At 41.0% G+C, this 6226-nt stretch overlaps 1 protein-coding gene across 1 annotated transcript in view; it reads right to left on the reverse strand.

Moving 5' to 3' along the window:
* Positions 1–6226, reverse strand: part of LOC109463204 (phosphatidylinositol 4-kinase type 2-alpha-like) — a 25494-nt gene that overhangs the window by 8081 nt on the left and 11187 nt on the right. The window lies entirely within an intron of this gene.

Consider the following 6226-nt stretch of genomic DNA (forward strand, 5'->3'; position numbering starts at 1 on the left):
AATAATAAAAAAAAAACAACCTATCCTCTCCTACTGTGAAATGAAGTCCCTGTAAAAATAACTGAATCTACTGATACTGTATCATCTCCCTGATCTACTCCAACTGTTCTGCTGAAACATCCGACTTCCCGACTCATCCCCTGGCTTGTATCCTATCTCTCCCATGCCTTATCAAAGCAGCCCTGTCCTTCCCTGGGCTACAATTACGCTCCAGCTGACAGATCATACGGCTTATCCCAAAAGTCATTAAACTAAATCTTCCCAACACTGGCTGCCTGCAGTTATAGCCCACGCAATCCACCTCCTCTCTCCTAGGCTCTTAAGCCACTCGCAATGATTCCAGGTTACCGGAGGTTATAGCAGCTGCCACAAAAGTTTCAAGAAAGAGAGAAGATAACTAATGGAGATTTTCATTAGAAAATCAATGTTTACCTAATTACATGTGCACATGTGCGCTAATGAAGGGGTGGTGGGAGAATACATTAAGATCATTATAGGTCACTCCAGTCGATTCAAACATCGTTATGTATAATGGTTTCAAAATGGCCTGTTTGTAACATCTGACAGTCACACAGTTTTCATGGTTTGGATGGAATTTAATTTATTGAAATAAGTAGACCATACAGTGTACTCTTCGGTTGTGGGATGATCTTACTGGTCTACATGTACATGTATATATGTATATATTAAGTGACAGAAACATTATACATTAATCAAAGTTAAGATACTAGCTTGGGTATTGTTTGTGAATATAATTCTCGACAATATCAGACTTCCCAGTTTTATTTGTCCCATGGAAGAGGTTTTACCTCTAGCAGCATATAGGCACCATGCAGCAGCAAACCTCCACCCCTGCACTGCTCGTAGGTGGGAGTGCTCATGGTTAAATCTACTTAAACTGTGAAGGTCCTTTAGCCCCAATATGTTGTTCTGACCATAACGACCTGCCCTAAGACCCAGATTACCTTACCTTGGGGGGCAGGCCCACTCTGTGGATGTGTCGCCCAATCTTGTCTGGGAAGCGCTCCGAGAGGGATTTCTTTGTCCGGGAAATTGCTCGGTCAGCGGCGTTGTAATTGAATGTCTCGCTGGCCAGCTTGACCACCTGTGTACAATCAATGTACAGAAGAAGATTTTGTTAATCTTTCCTTGACAGAAAATAACTGGTGGTGTGACTTGAGTGCTGGCATCTCTCCTCACTGAGTTACTACTACATGTAGTTACCCCCAGGAAAAAGGATGACCATGTATATTTTGTGTGCTCGTGTGTGTGTTCATATTTGTAGTCCGCATAACTGAAGAAACTCTGGATGGATTGTGATGATATCTGGTATGTGGGTAGGTCTTGGGAATATTAAGGTTAAGGTCCATTTTAGGCCTCCTGGCAGCTTTCCTTAGCAGTGCAAAACTTACATCTTACATTTCCAGATAGACATTTCCAGGTCAGTCTCTTAGAAACCAATAGACACTGTTAAAAGCTAGTGATTTTTTTTACAAATTGTTTGTGCAAAGGTGACCAACCCTACCCTGGCTTGAACACTATTTTGCCCCTCACACAGCTGCCAACTTCTGCTACATTCACTTCACGTCTGGGTGCAGACATTTCTTGGACCCATGGCATGATGAAGATTAAATACTAAAACTAGTTAACTTCCCAAAAATACAATTGACGTAACCTACTGACATCAAGGGAAATCTGATTATCAGATTTTAAAGTCAATTCCTTGACTTCACGTCGGATCGAATATCTTATTTTCAATCCCAGTGGACTGCCATGGAAAGTGAAATCACTTCTGTATTGAGCAATTGGAGGAGGTGGGGAAGACTCTCATTGATTATGCCTTCATCAAGGATGTACTGTGTATCAAATTATTAGATATTAAGCTTCATTAGTACATCAGGGTTTAGTGAGTATAGATGTAACTACAGCATCATCATTGTTAGGGATATAGCACATCATGACATGAATAATGTTGGTATTAGAATGAGTGGTAGTAACACTACTGGTAGATAGGGACACCATTTTTTACAGGGTTTCATGTCAATAATTTCCTTTAGAATTATGGGTTTATTATGGGTTCACCACACCACGAAGTGGTGTGGTGAAACCATATTGCTTTTTCTGATGTTTCTTCTCCTCCTCCTCCTGCCATATCTTTAAATGGATTCAGCTTCTTCATTTTAGGGCCTAAGGTCCTGAAATTTGGTATGGAGGTACAGTGGGCAAATACCCCTAGGCGTTTTTTAAATTATTGTGATACAGGCTTTTAGAATGGTTTTATTTGAGTTTTTTGGCTGTGTTATAGCAAATGTATTACTGTGTTAGTCTGCCTTGTTTACCACGTTTGGGCATGAGTCATCAGAATGGAATGCAGGGCATCAACCAATAGGCATGCAGCTTTCCTCTATACTTCTTGCTGATTGGCTGTTGGGATTTAACTTGATTAACACCTGCACAGAAGCATTTCCATACTGACAGTATGTCTGTATTCAAGTGTTTTGGTAGGTATTTCAAGCTTTCCTGCTCCAGCATTGGAATGCCGGGCATGGACGTTTTTTTTTTATTTTGAAAATCAACAGTTTGCATTATGCAATTAAAAATCCTAACCAATAAAGTAGGGAATAGCTATCCAACTGTTGTTTTAGTTGTATTTTACTTCATATTATAGTTATATCAATGTAAATCATTGTTTTCCCTTGTGTTTCCCATTCTTTCCCTGCCATGTCGTAAAATGTGGTGAACCCATCGCTGTATTTGCTCCAAAGCAAATATTGGCCTTTCTAGTATTCCGTTTTCAGTTAGTATTGGATCATAAGCTACGGAGGACATGTAGAAATTTGCATTTTTAAGTCTGATTACTCCATGTATCTGTTTCAGTTGATGATCCTATCTTTGACAGCGGCGACAGCTTGACTGACAGGACTACTGCACATCACCGATTCACCGTTTCATTACTTTGACAGACATACACTTGGCAATCAATTCCACTGATTGATTGACTGAAACACAGACTAATGGGCAACGTGTTGATGGCTTTCAAAGCTAATCAGGCTGGTTTGTGAGTTAATTGGGACAAGTTGCAATTCTTTTGCATATCTCCATGCAACCTTGGTCAACCTTATGTTTATCATTATTTGTCTGAGAAGGTTGATATATTCATGGAAAGTAATGTAGGCTTAACATGTTGATCTATGCATGGAGTCCCTACCATGTTGGTACTGGTAACTGCTCAGCAAGTACAAATCACATGAAAGTCAAACTGAGTAGGAAAACATGCATGGGTCACCTTGTATGTTCTACTTTCTTACTGAAGATTACCCATCCTGTATCCATATTGTTACATTTCAACCTTAATTCATGTCTCCTTTGCAACTACAATGTATTTTCAAATAAAATATGTACGTTCTACCCCAGGAAAACTTCATCCCTTGCTGTAACAAAAGCACGTCTGTTCCAGTTCACTCTGATGCTTAACGAATCTTATTATGGCAGAGAGGAAACCAAGTCACAGATATCAGTGTAAGATGAATGTACTGTTTCCTTGTTGCGACTATTTTCTTTAAAAAAAGCTACCTTATCGAACACTATGATGTATAAGAGGAAGTTTCCCACGCAATTGCTTGCTTGGTGACAAATGCCATGTCTACATCCAGCCAGCGAAAGTGAGATGAAAAAGCGTGATCAAACCTTCCGTAAGGCGGAGGGAAAGGACGCGGTTCCCGTGGTGATTGATAACATGCTTACTCCGGCCAATCGGCATTAATCTTACAGTGGGGATGAAACCGTGGAATTTTGGTGGAGACTTGATGAATGCGGAGATGGAGGAGAGTTAAGAACAACATGAATGAGATTTACATCAGGGCTTAGACGTAAGGGAGAGGGATAAGGTATCAAGGTATCTCCTGCATTAGCCATTAATCCTCCAGATTACATCTGTCCATCGGAAAGTTACAGCAGAGAGGAGTGCCAAAAACTTTCTCTTATCAGTACAAGATGAATCAGAGTGGAGAAAATTCTGTACATAGCCCTTCATATAATCAATAGGCAAGACAATCATGGCGGGGTAATATAGATCTATATCAGCTGTATAGATGACAAGGATTGAAGCATCTTGGACAGATGGTAATTTAAAAGATACTAGTATCAATGACTGATCAGATTATTAATGTACACTGTTGAATTGGGAAATACTAGAAACAGAACATATGTATCATAAAAAGTATCAAAAGAAAAACTAGATCAGCTCTTCTTTGAAAGTCATCATCATGTCTTCACAATGATCAAAACATTGACTTGGACAAGCCTGACAGTCATTTTGATCACGGGAATGGATCCAACAAGTTGTCGACCAACCAAGTGTGTTGCACATAAAAACTGTTAGTGTTATATAATAGCTTGTATAGCTATAGTCACTGAAGAGCTCACTAGGAATCAGTATCAAGTATGGAAATGAATTTTAACTTTCTTAAATGAGAAATGAAATTTACAACCTTGCACAGCATATGATTTGGAAGAGAAACAGTTCATATACCAAGAAAAATCTTCTCGTGTCTGTACATGTGGTTGTGGGCCAGTGACTACATGTATGTTAGTTATGATAGTTTGATATGGAAGAGATGACCAGTGTGCATATGAACTACTGATACATTGTTCCTACCTACCCTAGTTTTAGGGACAACATTCAGCTGTAGCTTGAGGTCGACCAGACTGGCGCCGGCCTCGGACAGGTACCCCTGGTTCAGCACCAGGCAGCTGCGCCCGAAACAACATGGACAGCAGATCTTCTGCATCCACTTGGTCCACTTGGGGTTCAGGTGTCCGTAGGGTTCCTCGTTCTTGGGCTTGAACACTCCGATCTTTTTCTGCACAAACACACAGGAAAAGGGTTATTATCTTAGGCAAAAAGTACATATTTACATTTATATCATACCCGGGCCGCGATAACGTTCGATAACGGGTTCCAGACCGGGCCGTACTTTACGGTACGGCCCGGTCCGGAACCCGTTATCGAACGCTTCCATGGCTTCCATAAAACGATTCGAACGCGTTTCGCCCTACCCGCTTGTGCCCCTTTCGAAAATTCGAATACAGAATCCAGACGTTGGAATTGGTGTTGTTGCATGCATTTTAGGGTTTAGCGGCACCAACTTTTGGCTCGTCTTGCATTGAAATGCGCGTTTTCTTGGGTGGGTATGACATAAATGAAATACAACACGGTGTATTCCGCATCGCCCTCGGTCCCGGCCCTCCCGCGAGTCGGATCACCCTTCGGTCGGGCCGATACCTCGGGCGATACGGAATACCCCGTGTTGTATTCTATATGTACAGTATATATGTACAATGTAGTCCAGAGTTATCAACCAAAAATTGTGTTCCAAAAATTTGCTTATTCCTAGAACAACTGTGGAGAGGAACTCACTGGCAGTAAGTAGATAGCTTTAAGCAATGCTAACTAGGTGTGACAGGTCTTTCAGTGTAATATAAGCAGTTTGCTCTGCCTGTGAAGCTGGTGTTATGCCGAAGGGCAGTTACGTGTATACAGTCTATACAGACACAGATCTTGCTCAGATGAGGACATTAATGTGCCACAAAGGTTGCATGATATTGTTGTTGGTCATCAAGGTATGTAGCTGTAGGATTTCAGGAGTTATGTTCTGAAATCCACGGCTAAAGTCCCTCAGTAAAAATTACATGTTGTTTATGTACCAAAATAGATCCATACCCCCTCATCCATCCCTCCCTGACCTTTTGTAATAAAGATTTCCTGACTTGTAACATTATAAGCCGTAAATGACACCTACATCTGTAGTTCCCCTCAGGTCAAATACAATCACTCTTCTGCCCCAAGCCAGCCCCCTACCTCATACAAGTTGGGCTGTGAACAGATTAAACTTTCCCAGCGCAAATTCCTCCTGCCTGGCAAGATTGCACAGATAGAAATCCAATTTTCTCACACTATAATTGAAACGGTGGGGCAGGCCAACATTGCGACTTCTGGATGACTGAACAGCAACTGTGCATTGCCTGTAGCTTTATCTTGGAAGGGCACAGTCCAGACACCAAGAACACATTTTAGGTTACAATATGAGACATTTGGAAAGTACTTTCTTTTGGGAAAATTGGATAGAATGTGTAGCATAGATTGCTTTGTGTCATGGGACATCACACAGATTTGCGAAGAAGAAAACAAAACTTTTGAAACAAGTCCTGCTTAGATGAAAACGTT

Source organism: Branchiostoma belcheri, unplaced genomic scaffold, assembly GCF_001625305.1.
Source record: "Branchiostoma belcheri isolate BF01 breed outbred unplaced genomic scaffold, Haploidv18h27 scaffold123, whole genome shotgun sequence".
NCBI lineage: Eukaryota > Metazoa > Chordata > Leptocardii > Amphioxiformes > Branchiostomatidae > Branchiostoma > Branchiostoma belcheri.